Genomic DNA, 17,808 nt, shown 5'->3' on the forward strand with positions numbered 1-17,808 from the left:
TTGATTAAAACTTCCAGTAAGACTAAAATCTCAAGATCACCAATTCACAAGTGTGTTTTTATCTTTGAGAAAATATATGCACATTTAAGATGTGTTTTTACAGTAATCGAGACAAAATAACAGTTTTATAGTTAAATATTTAGAGATTTATGAAGAATTGGAATAGGTAATTGTATTGGAATCGAGAATTTAGTACGGAATTGGTAATTGTATCAGGATCGGGAAAATATTGGATCGTCCCATCACTGCTTTAAATACGTATAAAAGTGACCTTATCTGTCTGCTTAGGTGAGGAACGGTCTCTACCAAACTCCTCAGTCATTTTTTGGTCTACGGACTTGAAATTTGATATGTAAGAGATTTGGACCTGTGGAACAAATTCGATTCGGTCTTTAGGTGGTAAAAATAGCTGCTAAGAGGTAAAAATTAAATTAACATCGGAACTTGGCAGGCATAAGTCGACTTAAAGTGCTCTTCTGCACATGTGCAAATATACATTTAAATCTTTAACAATGTTATATTTTTTTATAATTTCTGCATGCATATAGATTTAGGTTAGATAGTAACGAATAAGGCTGGAGAGCTATATGTTTTGGTTTCGATTCTAGCTAATGGCATCCAAGTAAGTTTTTTTTTTTAACTTTTGAAGTCACTGCTATATATTTGGTACAATATAATAATCAATACGAATTTGGCTTTATATGATAAGTAATAATAAATACGAAATCCACATAAATTAAAATATCATATGTCAGTTATTTTACGACTGAGCAATCGGCCAAGCAATCGACCAGGCAATCGACCAGGCAATTGACCGGGCAATTGACCGGGCAATGCCCATCAGCCTACTAGTACATATATATAAATGAGATATAAAATCCATATAACTACTAAACAAATATATAAAAAAATTTCTGGTGTTTTCTGGGAAGGGACATACTGCCAGGTGAAGTGTTTAAAGAAGTTCCTCTTTATTATTAGGATTAGTTCCTTTTATTAAGTGGTTTCATACCTTGTCTGGAGAAACTTTTATAAAAAAAAAAATAAAAAAGTTCAAAATATATTAAGAGTCACGTTTCTGAATTTTTGAGATGAGGATTGATAATTTGTATTCTTTGGATTATTCAGACTACTGTTTTCATCTTGAGTGCTCTTCTCACAACGTTTCGGTCAATGTAACTTTCGCAAAGACCCATGGCATAACGGATAAAGTACTAGGTTAAATTCAGTTCTAAATGACACCATTTTGGAGGTTGAGGATTGCCTCAGTGTCGGCGATACTAAGAATACAATTGTGAATTACTTAGAACTTCTATCCGGTCATGACTGACGAAATGCGACCATGCTATTCACATGGATTAAGTAAAGGTCTCTGTTTGAAATTCTGTTCAGATTCTCGAGTTCAACAGAAAATTTTATGAATTTGACAAGAAGGTCAGAGGGGTTACATTTACTGATGTAATTTAAAATGAGAACCGTAATCTGAAGAATTAAAAGAAATACATCCTATTCCACCTCTTAAGATTATACCACCTCCCAGGATGTGAACCAGCCATGGAATTTTAGGAAGCATACATGGGCTATATATGGGCTATATTTAGTTTAATTAAATTTAGGAAAAGGAGGTAAAAAAGAGATGCAAGCGCTTCACAAAAATACAAATACCACTGATTTTTGTGAATTTTTCACAATCTATATCAATCTATCTATAAAAGTGAAAGTGTCTGTCTGTCTGTCTGTCTGTCTGTCTGTCTGTCTGTCTCTGTACATTTCCCTACGCAATAACTCTGTCAATTTTCAATCTACAGACTCGAAGTTTGATATACAGGGTATAGAAATCTTTGTAACCCATTTTCGGCCAGAAAATTGGCTGTTAAGGGGTCAAAGTTCAATGATTTGACCTTTGAGAACTCTATCAAACTTTTCCGCCAATTTTGGGTATAAACAATTGAAATTTTAGATACAGGTTCCTTGGACATGGATCTAACTTAATAACTTGATTTGAACCCAAAAAAAAAAAAAAATTTAAAGGGTCATAATAGGGGTCAAAGTTAAAAAGAAATTTGACCTCTGCAGTCTCTACCAAATTACTCAGACAATTTCTGGTTTAAACATTTGAAATTTTACATAAATGGTATTCAGAGATAGGGCAAGCTTTTTAATCGGTTTGGGTCGAAAATTTGAGCTACCAATATATAAATGTATGTATGTATGTTTGCATGTCTGCCTAAAACTTTTGACAGAGGAAACAAATTTTCACAAGATCAGTATTGTTTTTAAGCCCGATCCTTCAGACGACAAATACAGAAAAATTGGCTAAAAACATTAATTACTTCACCCTCAACTGGGCACTTTTCTACAGGGAGGGGTTGATTTTTTCGACGATATTTTCATAAGTCATCCCCTCTTTTCGATTGTCGAGCCTTAATTTAAACCTGTATCACTTCCGGTTTGGCGGTGGTCGTCACAACAAAGACGTTTTTTTCATATTCTTTTCCTCCTTTGCGGCATGGGCTTGAGCTTGCCTGCCTACTACCACTTTGTTTTTTTTTGCCCGATACACACGTTCAAACACCCGGAAAACGCCGAGCATCCATGCTAGTTAGAAACTATTTTGAAGCAAATATTATTAAATACAATGGAGACACTTTGCTTTATCATTCTTTTTTATTAATTTTTCGATTTTCCGTATAATCTTTTTTACATCAAAATCAAAAATATTAATAAAAGTTCCATAATTGTTGCTGTCACGAGCACTTTCGATTCGTCCACGAATCTTCTTCAGGTGTTGAAGTAAAAGGGCGAAGGAGCGGAAATGAGAATTAAAAGCGAAAACTAAACGGCGTTGATTTTGATATAAAAAAAATCGGAAAATCGAAAAATTAAGAAAAAGAATCATAAAGCAAAGTGTCTCCGTTGCATTTAATAATATTTGCTTGAATGAAAAAATGCTGCCTAAATATACCAACTTCAAATATATATATATGTATATATTAGTGATGGGACGATTTCGATTCTTGTACAATTTCTAAACATAGGGTTGTGGATGGGGAGATAGATAAATAAAGAGGTGGGATAGAGAGAGAGAGAGAGAGAGAGAGAGAGAGAGAGAGAGAGAGAGAGAGAGAGAGAGAGACGTTTTGAAGGAAAGACGTTACATATACTTTTTAACTTTTATATTTTGTTGTCTATGCATCCGGGCAACGTCGAGTAAACCTGCTAGTCTAAATATATAAGGATCACTTTTATACTCAAGTAATTTTTATCCATAGAGTTAAGCAAAAGAAATGATATAGAAGACCCGGATTTATATCAGCTGACGTCTTTCAGAATGATGTTTGTTTCATCTGTACGTGAGGAAACTTGTTGGCGCCATCGATGCTTATACTAAAATACGCAAGCAACTTTCACTTTGCTGAGGCAGAGCATCTATTATTTGTTCTCTAATAATCTTAGTATATAAACATAACTTTTATTACTAATTTTGAAGCTGTACTTACTTCTTTGTGTGTGTACGCGCGCGCGCGTGTGTGTGGGTGTGTGTGTGTATATATATATATAAAAGTGAAAGTGTCTGTCTGTCTGTCTGTCTGTCTGTGTACATTTCTCTACGCAATCACTCTGTCAATTTTCAGTCTACAGACTCGAAATTTGATATACAGGATACTGAGATTTGGGAAAATCGATGTGAGCGGTTTTCGGCCAGAGATTTGGCGATTCAACAATTTGACCTTTAAGAAATCTACCAAACTCCTCCGACAATTTTGGGTCTAAACGCTTGAAATTTTAAATATAGGTTCCTTGACATGGATCTAACTTAACTTGATTTGAGCTCAAAACAATAAATTTTAAGGGGTCATAATACGGGTCAAAGTTTAAAAAAATTGACCGCTTTTTTTTTTTTTTTGTTCAACATACACCTCCAAATACCCGGGAAACACCGGGCACCCATGCTAGTATATATATATATATGACTACTTCGTTTTATCACATGAATTTATATACGAAAGTATAATTTTATGATTAAACTTTAAGTAGTTACTTCAACGGTGCTCACCTGACGAATTCTCACAAGAATGAAACGCGGAATATTCTGTGTAGCTTAATTGGTATATATATTTTTATAACTGCTATATATATATATATATATATATATAAAATTGTTACAATAATTATTTTAATACCTACAGACACTAGTGTTTCATCCTTTCAGGAATCATCAGTGTAGGGAGTCATGATTACCACCGACTGGGAGATTCGAACCCAGCCACAAAACCATCTCTGATTCCATTAGCAAGGAACAAACCACTCGGCCAACGTGAACAGCGGTGAGAATATAGTTGAAATTGACATTTGTATAAAGTGTAAATGTCATTCAAGAAGGTCGAAAGTGATCAAATGATTTTAACATCACGATTTATGCACGTGGGCTTAAGTGACTGACTTTTATTCATTTCAACGTAAAGTGCTCAACAATAAGAACCCAGTTCTTAAAGGGACGCACACACACATGCATATATATATACTAGCAAAAGTACCCGTCGTTGACTGGGTTCAAAAACAGCCTACAGAAAATGGACTCTGATTTATGAAAGTATTAGCGAGGGGTACCCGGCGTTGGCCGGGTGTTTGGAGGTGTGTGGGGGGGGGTGTAAAAAAAAGTAAGTATGAGGATCGAACCCGAACCGTTGAGGCAAAGTTGTAAATTAAAGTGTGAAAAAAAAAAATAGTGCGACTTTAACAATCGCCCCACTGCGAGATGCTAACGGAAACACGTTTGAATTTATTTAATTACTTGGATTTAGCACGTGCCCGTTTTAATGAATTAATGAGGTCAAGTTTGACTGCCGGATAGTATTCATTTACTGCTGAACGCTTCCCCCCCCCCGAAGATGTTATAGGAAAAAGACTAACCCAGATGCGGCGAGCGACAAATAGTGACTATTTATCTTCCCGAAATCGAGAAAATTAAATAGACAGGCGAGCTTCGTTGTTAACTGTGAGATATTACGATTCATATGTGATATAAAAAGTTTAAAACGTTGTGAAGCGAACGACCGCTTCTCTGAAAAAAGCCTTTTGTAGACATACAGAAAAAGCGAACACACATACATACATACATTTTCACTTTTATATATATAGATGATAGGTTATGAAAAGGAAGGGTTGTAAAGAGATAGCTTCGAATTTCGGGGTATCAAAACCAAAGCAAAATATGATGAAAGTAAAAATAAAATAGATAAACCCAATAATTTATTATACCATACCTGTTCACACTGAAACACTTATCACAATATTCTGTGGATCTATATTAAAAAACCTTGTTAAACTTTGTGTCATATTTCCATTCTATGGAGGTCAGGCGCGCACGAACACCCCATAATTTTATTATACCATATTTCTTCAAACTGAAACATAATTATCAAAGTATACTTACGCAGATAGATATGAAAAGTCTTTATTAAAGTCTGTGCTTATTTCCATTCTATGGAGGCCAGGCGCGAACGCAGACCCCACAATTTTATTATACCATCCGTATTTAAGTTAAAACATACTTATCAAAGTATTATTATGTACATCTATATCAAAAACACTTGTAAACGTTTTTTTTTTAATTTTTTAATTTTTTATTTCCATACTTTGTAGACCAGGCGCGAACGCAGACCCCACAATTTTAATGAATCATCATTATGCCAGATCAAACATATCCATTCCTGTGTCTTGATACATCTTCTATCATTATATGTAATCAGTTTTCTATAATAGTCAACCATATAGAGCCTATTCGTGACCACACACACACACACAGACGTTCAGCTTTATATTATAGATATAAAAGGAGAGATGAAAAAGGAACAAACCAAGTCATATGTTCATTAACGTTTCGTCTTTATTTCAAAACTTCCTTAGAATGGCCTGTAAAAAATCCAATCATTTGTCATCCCTACCGATGTCATACGACTTTAGTCTCTGGAGGAGATAAAGTTTGAAAATATGGAGGCAGACGGACAAGCCGGCAGACCGACTGACAGACAGACCGAATTATAGCCGTTTATATATTATTTTATTTTATTTTATTTTATTTTTTAACTTATTTTCAACACCTTTTTGAACATTTGTCTAATCCCATTTTCTTGACTTTCAGATTGTTTTATTTTTATTTTCATTTATATATATATATATATATATATATATATATATATATATATATATATATATATTTATCTATATTTATCTATTTATATATTTATTTCTGTATCCCCCATATACGGTTTCTCTCCCCTTCTTTTTCCACTTTATCTTCTATCTTCCCTATTTTTCCTGTCTTCTTTTATTATTGGCTCTTCTTTAATGATCCCAAATATTTCATAGTGGCCTATATTTTTTTGATATTACATACATACATACATATTACCCTTCCGATTTACTCTTATATGTTGTACCTACTTTTAATTACCTTTTACCATTTTATCCTATTCCTTCATTATCATTCCATTTCTAAATGCCATTTATACAGTTTTTTTTTCTTTCTATATTTGCATTTGTATAATTCTGGCCCTTCTCCTCTTCTGATGAGAAGCATTTAGCTTTGAAATGCCATGGCCTAAAGGTTATTTTTTTTAATCTCTTTTTAACTTTTTCCTTATTGTTCTGATGCTATAATAAAGTTATAGATAACTTTTATTTGCATCATAAGTTTGGCTTTGTTAAAGATTTACTCTTTGATAACATAATTATATATATATATATATATATATATATATATATATATATATATATATATATATATATATATATATTACATGAGGGTCACCACTTATAAAGGCCCAGAGGCCACTCGAGGATAAGGGTTAATAGGTATACATTAGTCATTGTGATTGTAGCGTAGTAAACATTAGTGGGAATTTTGTAACTTGAATTATTTAGGGCGACGGTTCAATAAGAACTTGTTCACGTTGGACTTGAAGACAATCAGATTGTAGTCAGCTGGAAAGCAGGCAAACGGAATAGAGTTCCACAGGCGAGCAGTTCTAAGAAAGAAGCTCTGTTCATAGAATCTACGTTTAGGTGTAGGCACGATAAAGAGTGTGGGTAATTGTTGATAGTGGTTATGGAAAGACGAGTGTTTTTCGTGAAAGTCTGGCGAGGAGAGACCAGAGATCGAAGTTCAGATGAGCACCTGCCATAAAAATGACAGACTCGCTACGTCTCTTCTGTGGGAAAGGGGTTGCAGAGAAGAGAAAAGGGTATTCCCCACTAAACTACAAGTTTATTTTGAACTATGTCAAGACAGGATAAGCTGCTTCTAGCAGCTCCTGTCCAGATGTGGCAACAGTACTCCATCATCTAGGAAAGAATTCGGTCTAATGCTAGTTTCGCTTAGGAATAATAGGTCTGGCTTAGTCTCCTGTAATAGAGTTTGAACCTCTGAAAGGTTGGAATATAGACCCCTGATGTTGGAGAAGGAGACATGGTAGTGGGGGTCTGCGTTGGAAGTTGGAGATCTGGGTTTAATCGAGTATTTTTTCTGAAAACCTTTCATGATTGAGATTTTGGATTTGTGGAATAGGTCGACAGACTTGCTTAGAGCAGAGCAGAGAGGGAAGGTAAGAGAAAAAGGAATGGCATTTTTTTCCTCACTCAAACAACGTGTGCGCTGAGACGTTGTTTAATTGTGGAAATAATTATATATTATCTCACACTCAACAAAAACTATATATATATATATATATATATATATATATATATATATATATATATATATATATATAACTACTTCATTTACTCACATAAAATTAATATACGAAAGTATAGATTTATGCGTAAACTTTAAGTATTTACTTCAAAAGTGCTCAATACGTAGGTAGAGCTAGTTAGTAATTTATAAAATATATATGGCGATTAAGCTACACTGAATATTCGGCGTTTCATCCACTCTAGAATTCATCAGGCTTATATATATATATATATATATATATATATATATATATATATATATATATATATATATATATATATATATATATATATATATATATATATATATATATATAATATGATGATATATATTATTTCCTATACATAAAAGATACAAGTATCACTCACAACCGTAAAGCTGTAACTCTGATATAATATAATTTAGAATACTTCACTCGAGACATAAATTACATACCATTTTTTTAATTATTTTTTTTTCATCTGTACGTATTGTCAGATGTAGGTCATATGACCACATGGACTATTTGTTTTCATATATGCTTGGTTTATGCACTTTTCAAATTAATGATAGACTGTAAAACACATACACACACGCGCGTAATAACAAGTACACTTACAGTTAATGAGATCGCAACAACGACTTTTCATTATCTGAATGCATGTGACAACTAATGAAATACGAGCATTGAATTCATAATATACTAGTGGCGCCCCTGTTCCGGCGTTGTCCCAGAAACTTGAGGAACCTAAGAATTGTAACCCTCAGAAGTAAATTGTCTTGAAAGTGCCGGAAAGACTTTTTCACTAAAAATGCTGTTTTTATCCACTATATAAAAAAATTTTTTTAATAGTATTTTCGGGTGGGTATGCTGACAACAAATATCAGTTAAATTTTGCAAATAGTTTTTCACCACCAACCCCCTCCAAAAATGGTGTTTATTCCGGAAGCTGTTCTTAAGATGAGGAGGTTGGGGGTGGTTGTAAGGTGGACCTAATCTAAAAAAAAAAAATATGAAGTTTTTTAAATGATTAAAATAATTTCTCACTTTTACAAACATTTTTATATGCGCACATAAGCAACTATTTTCTTTATTAACTTTTTTTACTTTTTAAAAATTAGTAAATTTCAATGAATAGAATAATAAATCATTTATCATTAATATGTGTTTTTGGTTTTGTGTTGAATAAAACTTTTTTTTTTTCATTACAACAATAATGAACCAATTTAAATCTTCCGGCATGCGTTTAAGGGTTACGAAATTATCAATAAATCGTTTAGTTACTAAGCCAACGTCAGGAAATAAAAAAAATGTTACGTGCGCATGCATTAGCCTTGACTAGGGGGGAGGCTAAGGGAGCGACCATTAAATGTTGGTTCAAATGGAACTTAACGCCCAAGGAGTACCTAAAGTGGCACTTATGCACTTATGTTATCGTGCTATCTTTTAAAATAGTATTTTCACGTTAAATTCAAATTTTACAATATCTTTTTCTTTTATTAATTTGTTAGGTGAAAGTACAGATAACCCGGTCGGTTTCTAATCTAGCTCCCGAAAAAAAAAAAAAGGGGTACTCTGGATAGTAACAAAAAATTAAAATTGCCTCAGTCTCGAAAGACTTCTTCTCTACTGAACGAGGAAAAAAAACGGTGAAGTGTAGTTCACCTTCTGTTTCTCCCCCCCCTCTCTCTTCTTCTCAGGTAAGAAAATGGAACAACAAAAACTGTGTACCCATACGAAATGGAAAATTAAACCTATAAGAAACATGCATTTTCTCATTTTGGAACTTTTTCTATTGCGCCAATTTGAGCCACAGCAACGCGTGTCAGGGTACAGCTAGTATATATATATATATATATATATATATATATATATATATATATTATATCTATAAAACTGAATGTGTCTGTCTGTCTGTGTACATTTTCCTTTGCAATGACTCTGTCAATTTTCAGTCTACAGACTCGAAAATTGATATACAGGATACTGAGGTTTGGGAAAATCTACGTGATCGGTTTTGGCCAGAAATTTGGCTGTTAAGGGGTCAAAGTTAAACGATTTGACCTTTGAGAACTACAAACTCCTCCTTTGGACATGGATCTAACTTAATAACTTGATTTGAGCCCAAAAAAATAAATGTTAAGGGGTCATAATAGGGGTTAAAGTTTTAAAAAATTTGACCTCAGTGGTCTCTACCAAATTATTCAGGTCATAATAGGGGTCAAAGTTTAAAAAAAAATTTGGCCTCTGTGGTCTCTACCAAATTATTCAAACAATTTCTAGTCTAAACATTTGAAATTTGATATAAAGGATACTCAGAGATAGGGCAAGCTTTTTCATCGGTTTGGGTCAAAAAAATTTAGTTACCAATATATAAATGTATGTATGTATGTATGTATGTATGTATGTCTGCCCTAAACTTTCGACAGAGGCGATAGATTTTACCAAGATCAGTATCGTTTTAAAGTTCGACCTTTCATACAACAAATATCGAAAAATTGGCTAAAAACATTAATATCTTCACCTTCAACTAGGCACTTTTGTACAGGCGGGGAGGGGGGGAGGGCGATATTTTAATTAATGCAGATTTCGTATTTATTATTATAGAGTCAATTCTATATCGATTATTATCTTATATTGTACCCAGTATATAGTAGTGATTTCAAAAGTTTAAAAGTAAAAATGACTTGGGTGCCATCAGCTAGAATCGAAATCAAAATATTTAGCTCTCCAGCATTATTCGCTACCATCTGAGCTAAGGCCACGTGCTTATCAAAACTTTTAATCCTCTGATTCAAATATTCTGAAAAGCAAGCATGAACTCTGTATGTCAACAAGTGTGTCTTTAACAACATCTGTTAATAAGTACACTTCCTTTTTATGGATTTACTTCTCTATATGAGAGAAAAATACAAAGAAAAAGAAGAAGAAAAGGCTTAAAAGAGGCAAAAACGTTACATAAAACAAAAAAGGAAACATAAAAAAAACAAAACAAAAAAAAAAACAGGTGGGAAAAAGAAGAACATTGTCTACCAAGGGGTGCTGGACTGAAGAAGTAAAATAAATATCACACACACACACACACACACACACACACACACACACACACACACACACACACACACACATACATACACACACACACACATACATACATACATACATACATACCCTCCCCACACACACGAACACTGAGTACAAATATCGTCATAAAAGTATATTTTCGTTGTAATGGTGTGAGCCAAGGAACTCTTATTCATATATTCTGAAAGGCAGGCACAAACTCTTGCACTGACCCTGGATGTCAACAAGTATGCCTTCCACAACATACGTGAGTAAATACACTTCCTTTTTAAGGTCTAACTTCTTTATATGAGAGAAAAATACAAATGAAAAAAAAAAAAAAAAAACGGCTCAAAAGAGGCGAATCACGTGATCGGATAGAGATGTTGGTGAGATTTAAAACGGAGTTGGTTTAACGAAGTTAGGTGAGAGATTCTTTAAGGAACGAAGGACCAATGAAGAAAGACGACTATTTTCTCGACAGGTCAACTTGACCCTGAGCAAGGCTATCCTCCACTATAAGAAATACTGCTTGAAGAACTTCTTACTTTTTAACTTTTTTTTACTTTCTTCACTGCGATACTGTTTTAATTATCATTGGACAATGGATCAGGTCAAAATAGTATAGGAGGTGGTTTTACAATCCAGATGAATATAAGCTCATATAATAATAATAATAATAATAATATTTAAAGTTTTATCGATTCAGCTAAAAATGTATAAAACAATGCGACACTTCTGTATGACGGTTACATATTAACAACAGAGACGAGTTATCGACCCCTGTTCTTCGAAAGAGAAACGCCGTCTAGCGGGCATTATGTGAACCTCAAAGATAAACAAGTGTTTACGATAAGGCAAAAATATATAATAACGAAATAACACAAAAATATATGAAAACTTTCATATTTATTTATTTAGATAGATGCAAAAATCTTTCATATTTATTTATTTAGATAGATGCAAAAATCTTTCATATTTATTTATTTAGACAGGTGCAAAAATCTTTCATATTTATTTATTTAGACAGGTGCAAAAATCTTTCATATTTATTTATTTAGATAGATGCAAAAATCTTTCATATTTATTTATTTAGATAGATGCAAAATTCTTTCATATTTATTTATTTAGACAGGTGCAAAAATCTTTCATATTTATTTGTTTAGATAGATGCAAAAATCTTTCATATTTATTTATTTAGACAGGTGCAAAAATCTTTCATATTTATTTGTTTAGATAGATGCAAAAATCTTTCATATTTATTTATTTAGATAGATGCAAAAATCTTTCATATTTATTTATTTAGATAGATGCAAAAATCTTTCATATTTATTTATTTAGATAGATGCAAAAAAACTTTCATATTTATTTATTTAGATAGATGCAAAAATCTTTCATATTTATTTATTTAGATAGATGCAAAAATCTTTCATATTTATTCATTTAGATAGGTGCAAAAATCTTTCATATGTATTTATTTAGATAGATGCAAAAATCTTTCATATTTATTTATTTAGATAGGTGCAAAAATCTTTCATATTTATTTATTTAGATAGGTGCAAAAATCTTTCATATTTATTTATTTAGATAGATGCAAAAATCTTTCATATTTATTTATTTAGATAGGTGCAAAAATCTTTCATATTTATTTATTTAGATAGGTGCAAATATCTTTCATATTTATTCATTTAGATAGGTGCAAAAATCTTTCATATTTATTTATTTAGACAGGTGCAAAAATCTTTCATATTTATTTATTTAGATAGATGCAAAAATCTTTCATATTTATTTATTTAGATAGGTGCAAAAATCTTTCATATTTATTTATTTAGATAGATGCAAAAATCTTTCATATTTATTTATTTAGATAGATGCAAAAATCTTTCATATTTATTTATTTAGATAGATGCAAAAATCTTTCATATTTATTTATTTAGACAGGTGCAAAAATCTTTCATATGTATTTATTTAGATAGATGCAAAAATCTTTCATATTTATTCATTTAGATAGGTGCAAAAATCTTTCATATGTATTTATTTAGATAGGTGCAAAAATCTTTCATATTTATTTATTTAGATAGATGCAAAAATCTTTCATATCTATTCATTTAGATAGGTGCAAAAATCTTTCATATTTATTTATTTAGATAGATGCAAAAATCTTTCATATTTATTTATTTAGATAGGTGCAAAAATCTTTCATATTTATTTATTTAGATAGGTGCAAATATCTTTCATATTTATTCATTTAGATAGGTGCAAAAATCTTTCATATTTATTTATTTAGACAGGTGCAAAAATCTTTCATATTTATTTATTTAGATAGATGCAAAAATCTTTCATATTTATTTATTTAGATAGGTGCAAAAATCTTTCATATTTATTTATTTAGATAGATGCAAAAATCTTTCATATTTATTTATTTAGATAGATGCAAAAATCTTTCATATTTATTTATTTAGATAGATGCAAAAATCTTTCATATTTATTTATTTAGACAGGTGCAAAAATCTTTCATATTTATTTGTTTAGATAGATGCAAAAATCTTTCATATTTATTTATTTAGACAGGTGCAAAAATCTTTCATATTTATTTATTTAGATAGATGCAAAAATCTTTCATATTTATTTATTTAGATAGATGCAAAAATCTTTCATATTTATTTATTTAGACAGGTGCAAAAATCTTTCATATTTATTTATTTAGATAGATGCAAAAATCTTTCATATTTATTTATTTAGATAGATGCAAAAAAACTTTCATATTTATTTATTTAGATAGATGCAAAAATCTTTCATATTTATTTATTTAGATAGATGCAAAAACCTTTCATATTTATTCATTTAGATAGGTGCAAACATCTTTCATATTTATTTATTTAGATAGATGCAAAAATCTTTCATATTTATTTATTTAGATAGATGCAAAAATCTTTCATATTTATTCATTTAGATAGGTGCAAAAATCTTTCATATTTATTTATTTAGATAGATGCAAAAATCTTTCAGATTTATTTATTTAGATAGGTGCAAAAATCAACATATTTATTTATTTAGATAGGTGCAAAAATCTTTCATATTTATTCATTTAGATAGGTGCAAAAATCTTTCATATTTATTTATTTAGACAGGTGCAAAAATCTTTCATATTTATTTATTTAGATAGATGCAAAAATCTTTCATATTTATTTATTTAGATAGGTGCAAAAATCTTTCATATTTATTTATTTAGATAGATGCAAAAATCTTTCATATTTATTTATTTAGATAGATGCAAAAATCTTTCATATTTATTTATTTAGATAGGTGCAAAAATCTTTCATATTTATTCATTTAGATAGGTGCAAAAATCTTTCATATTTATTCATTTAGATAGGTGCAAAAATCGTTCATATTTATTCATTTAGATAGATGCAAAAATCTTTCATATTTATTCATTTAGATAAGTGCAAAAGGCTTTCATATTTATTTATTTAGGTAATTGTAAAAATATTTCGCTTTTATTGATTTAGATAAATGCAAAAAAATTCCATATTTACCTATTTAGATAGCAACAAGCTTTCATATATTCTAAAGATTTATAAATGGAGCATGTAAAATGGATTGCATAAACTTGCTTATATTTTTAAACTTAATGTTTGAGTTTCTGCTTCCTGAAAACATAAACAAATCTTTTAGCCAACGCAATATATATAAACTCCCAAACCTGTTCAAAGATATAGATCAAACTATTAAAAAAAGAAAGAAAGAAAAGAAAATTAAATGCTATAAAAAGGAACAAACAAGATCTTTTTATTCGTATTATTTGGATTCATCGGACTACTGTTCTTATCTTGAGTGTCATTTTCATAACGTTTCGGTCGATGTAACCTCTGACCTTCTTCAGGTGTATCTTGTCAAACTTAGGAATGTTTCTGTTAAACTCGGGAATTTGAACGGAATTTCAGACGGAACTCTTTATTTACTTCATGGGGGTAGAATGCTCTTGTTCCATCAGCCATAACTGGATAGAGGACCTAATTTGCAACTGTATTTTTCGATCGTCCACACTGAGAATTGAACCTTCAACCTTTAGGAGAATATCACTTTTTACAATTGATTTTTCCAAGTATTTTACCCACTGTGCCACAGGTCTTTGCAGATTCAGAGATGTAAGATCTTTTTAATTGAGTTTTCAAATTATTAAACAAAGTTTCACTAAAATTATTATAAATTGATGGACAATAACCAAGTGAAAACCGTAATTAGATAAGACTGCCGTTTGACAACCAGACAAATCGCCGATGTATTGAAGATTTTCAAATCAACCATGGAAAATGAATTACATAAACTCAGTTATGTTTTTAAACTTGATGTTTGGATTCCTCCTTCATACAAAAGACGAATATAATTTTTTTTAGCCAACCCAATATATATATAAACTCCCAAATCTGTTCAACATATTGAGCAGAAGATTTTAAAATAAATAAATAAATAAAATTAAAACTAAGATATTATAAAAAGGAGCAAATAAGACCTTTCTAATCGGGTTTTCAAATTATTGGAGAAAGTTTCATTAAAATCATGTTAAGGTGCATTGTTGACTTAATCAGATTACAAAGTGTCTGCCTTGTTCGGTTTGAAGAAGTAGCTTATAGCTGATAATGGACTTTTCTGACTTAAACGTATTGGGGTCACCAGATGTCGCTCAACGTAGATTACTCAGTATAATCCATACATACATTTAATACGGTTGTCACTACCAATCGACATACCTACCCATCTGAATCGCACGGTAGAACGGTACTTGTAATAAAACGTTTCATTAATAAGTTTTACTCACTTCTTTAGCTCTTTTCTAGTTAGAAACATATGATCACAACAAAAAAAAGTTGAATGATTTTCTCTTTTTTATTATGAGGCGCCTTCAATAAGTTTCCAGATTTTTTTTTTTTTTTTTTTTTTGTATGGACACCTTTATTGATACAGGGTGGAACGATAAAATTATCGCCTAGAAAAGATGACATGATTCCATTTCCGTTTGATGAAAACCAGTTTTCTTTTTTTTGTTGCAGACCATCTACTAGTTGGCCAGTTATGTACACATCCCAAGAGCGATATAAGCCTTCTATCATGTCTGAAATACGGCACAATCACGCTGACACACCGAAGGATGTTTTTGTCCTTTCAGCTTTCCTGGTTCAGGTACTGTCTGGTGGTGATTCTTTGTAAACCATTGTATCTAAAATTATGTCTTTATTAATTTTAGGATACGTGATTCAAGCAGAGAAAGAGAAAAAACAAGGAGAGAGATGGGGAAAGGGCTGATGTACTTGCCATATTTTAAACCTACACAATTTTGTATTTAGACATAGGTTTCTTTTGTAACCCTTGTTAGAAAAACACTCACTCCCAATTTAATCAGCATGCCTATCTGATTATGTTGATTCCCTTCATCTGATTGGAATTTTTGCTTTTAAAATACAATTCCCCAACAGCTTAAATCCAGCATTCTTCACAGTAATAAACTATTTTACTCATTCAGTCATTTTTTTTCAATCTGTATTTTTACTTTTAAAACCATATACTTTAGTTTGCAGTTAACAGATGCTGTGTATTGTGGGGATTCATGAAGAAAGTCATAAAACTCCCAACCGGATGTTGACTCGTAAGCTGTCACAGACAAAGTGTGTAAACGCGTCACTAAGCATAGTCTCCACAAGCTAAAAACATTCCTCTTTGTTATCACTATTCAACCAAAAAAAAAAAAAAGAAACTAAGCATAGGCTCCACACACCCATCCGACCAAAAAGAGAAAATAATAAAAATTAATTAGCCAATAGGAGCGGGGTGCAGTAAAAATAAGATTTAACAATCAACCTGTCTGTGGGAGTCGGTAAAAAGAAATATAAATCCATGATTTTTGTAAACAAGGAGAAAACGAAACAAGATTCCAAGAACAGGACACAGGTGCAGTCAAGTGAGAAGTTACCCCGCTTTCACGGTTTTCCTTTCTGTTACCGCTATTCAACCAAAAAAGAAAACAAAAAAAAAAAAACAAGGAATAAGTACTCTTTATGAACATTCCCCTTTTTTTCCCCTCCGTTTCTCCCAACATCTTACTTTGTATTATTTTGAAAGATGACGGTACGTGAAAACAAACTTTTTTGAACACACACATTCAATCTTGTCTTTTATTGTTGATAAAAGTTATTCAAAACTTTAAATGTTCATAGTTTATCTTGTGTTAGATCGAATTTCTGTTTCATGCTTTTTATGTTGTAATGCACGAAACAAGCTATAGTATGAAATAACCTTATCACTGATCTTTATTTTCTCTTTTTTTTTTCTTCCAGACATTTTTCTCTAACAAACAAATTATTATTAGATTTTTGCACGCAGCTTTTGTAGATCAAACATTTTCTTTAATGTTTTTTTTTTCTTGTTTCTTTTGTCTTTATTTGGACACATTTTCCAAGTCATGTTTGTATTTCTTTCAGCTTGGCACCCAAGTCTACTAGCCGTTGTTTGAGCATTCTAGTCACAACACCAAATTGATGTATGTTAGATACAGGTCTCAATTTATTTTGGAGTGATGTGAGGGTTTACTTGAAGATTGAAGACTGAAGAATTTGTTTTCTTGCTTTGCTTGTCGATGCACTGTTTGGTCATAACTCTTCATAGAGAAAATGTCTGTTGAATTCTTGGTTCTCGGCAATAATGATTAAACATAAAAACATTTATGTCCAAAATAAATTAATTCCAGGGCACTTGCTTCAGAAAAAGAAACAGAGAGAGAGAGAGAGAGAGAGAGAGACCCAATTATCCGTCTTCTTAGACCTCTATCTATCTATCTATCTATCTATCTATCTATATATATATATATATATATACTAGCATGGGCGCCCGGCGTTGCCCGGGTGTTTGGATGTGTATGCTGAGCAAAAAAAAAAAAAGTGGTAGTAGAAAGGCAGGCTCGAACCCGTACCGCAAAGGAGGAAAAGAACGGAGTAAAACCTAACGTTCATGCTATTACGACCACCGCCAA

At 31.4% G+C, this 17,808-nt stretch overlaps 1 protein-coding gene across 2 annotated transcripts in view; it reads right to left on the minus strand.

The window, feature by feature from the left end:
* The window catches only part of LOC145280216 (uncharacterized), a 147,548-nt gene that overhangs the window by 106,175 nt on the left and 23,565 nt on the right, over positions 1–17,808 (minus strand). The gene's annotated exons all lie outside the window — the stretch shown is intronic.

The sequence above is a fragment of the Euprymna scolopes genome, chromosome 7 (assembly GCF_053919585.1).
Source record: "Euprymna scolopes isolate OS-2025 chromosome 7, ASM5391958v1, whole genome shotgun sequence".
NCBI lineage: Eukaryota > Metazoa > Mollusca > Cephalopoda > Sepiida > Sepiolidae > Euprymna > Euprymna scolopes.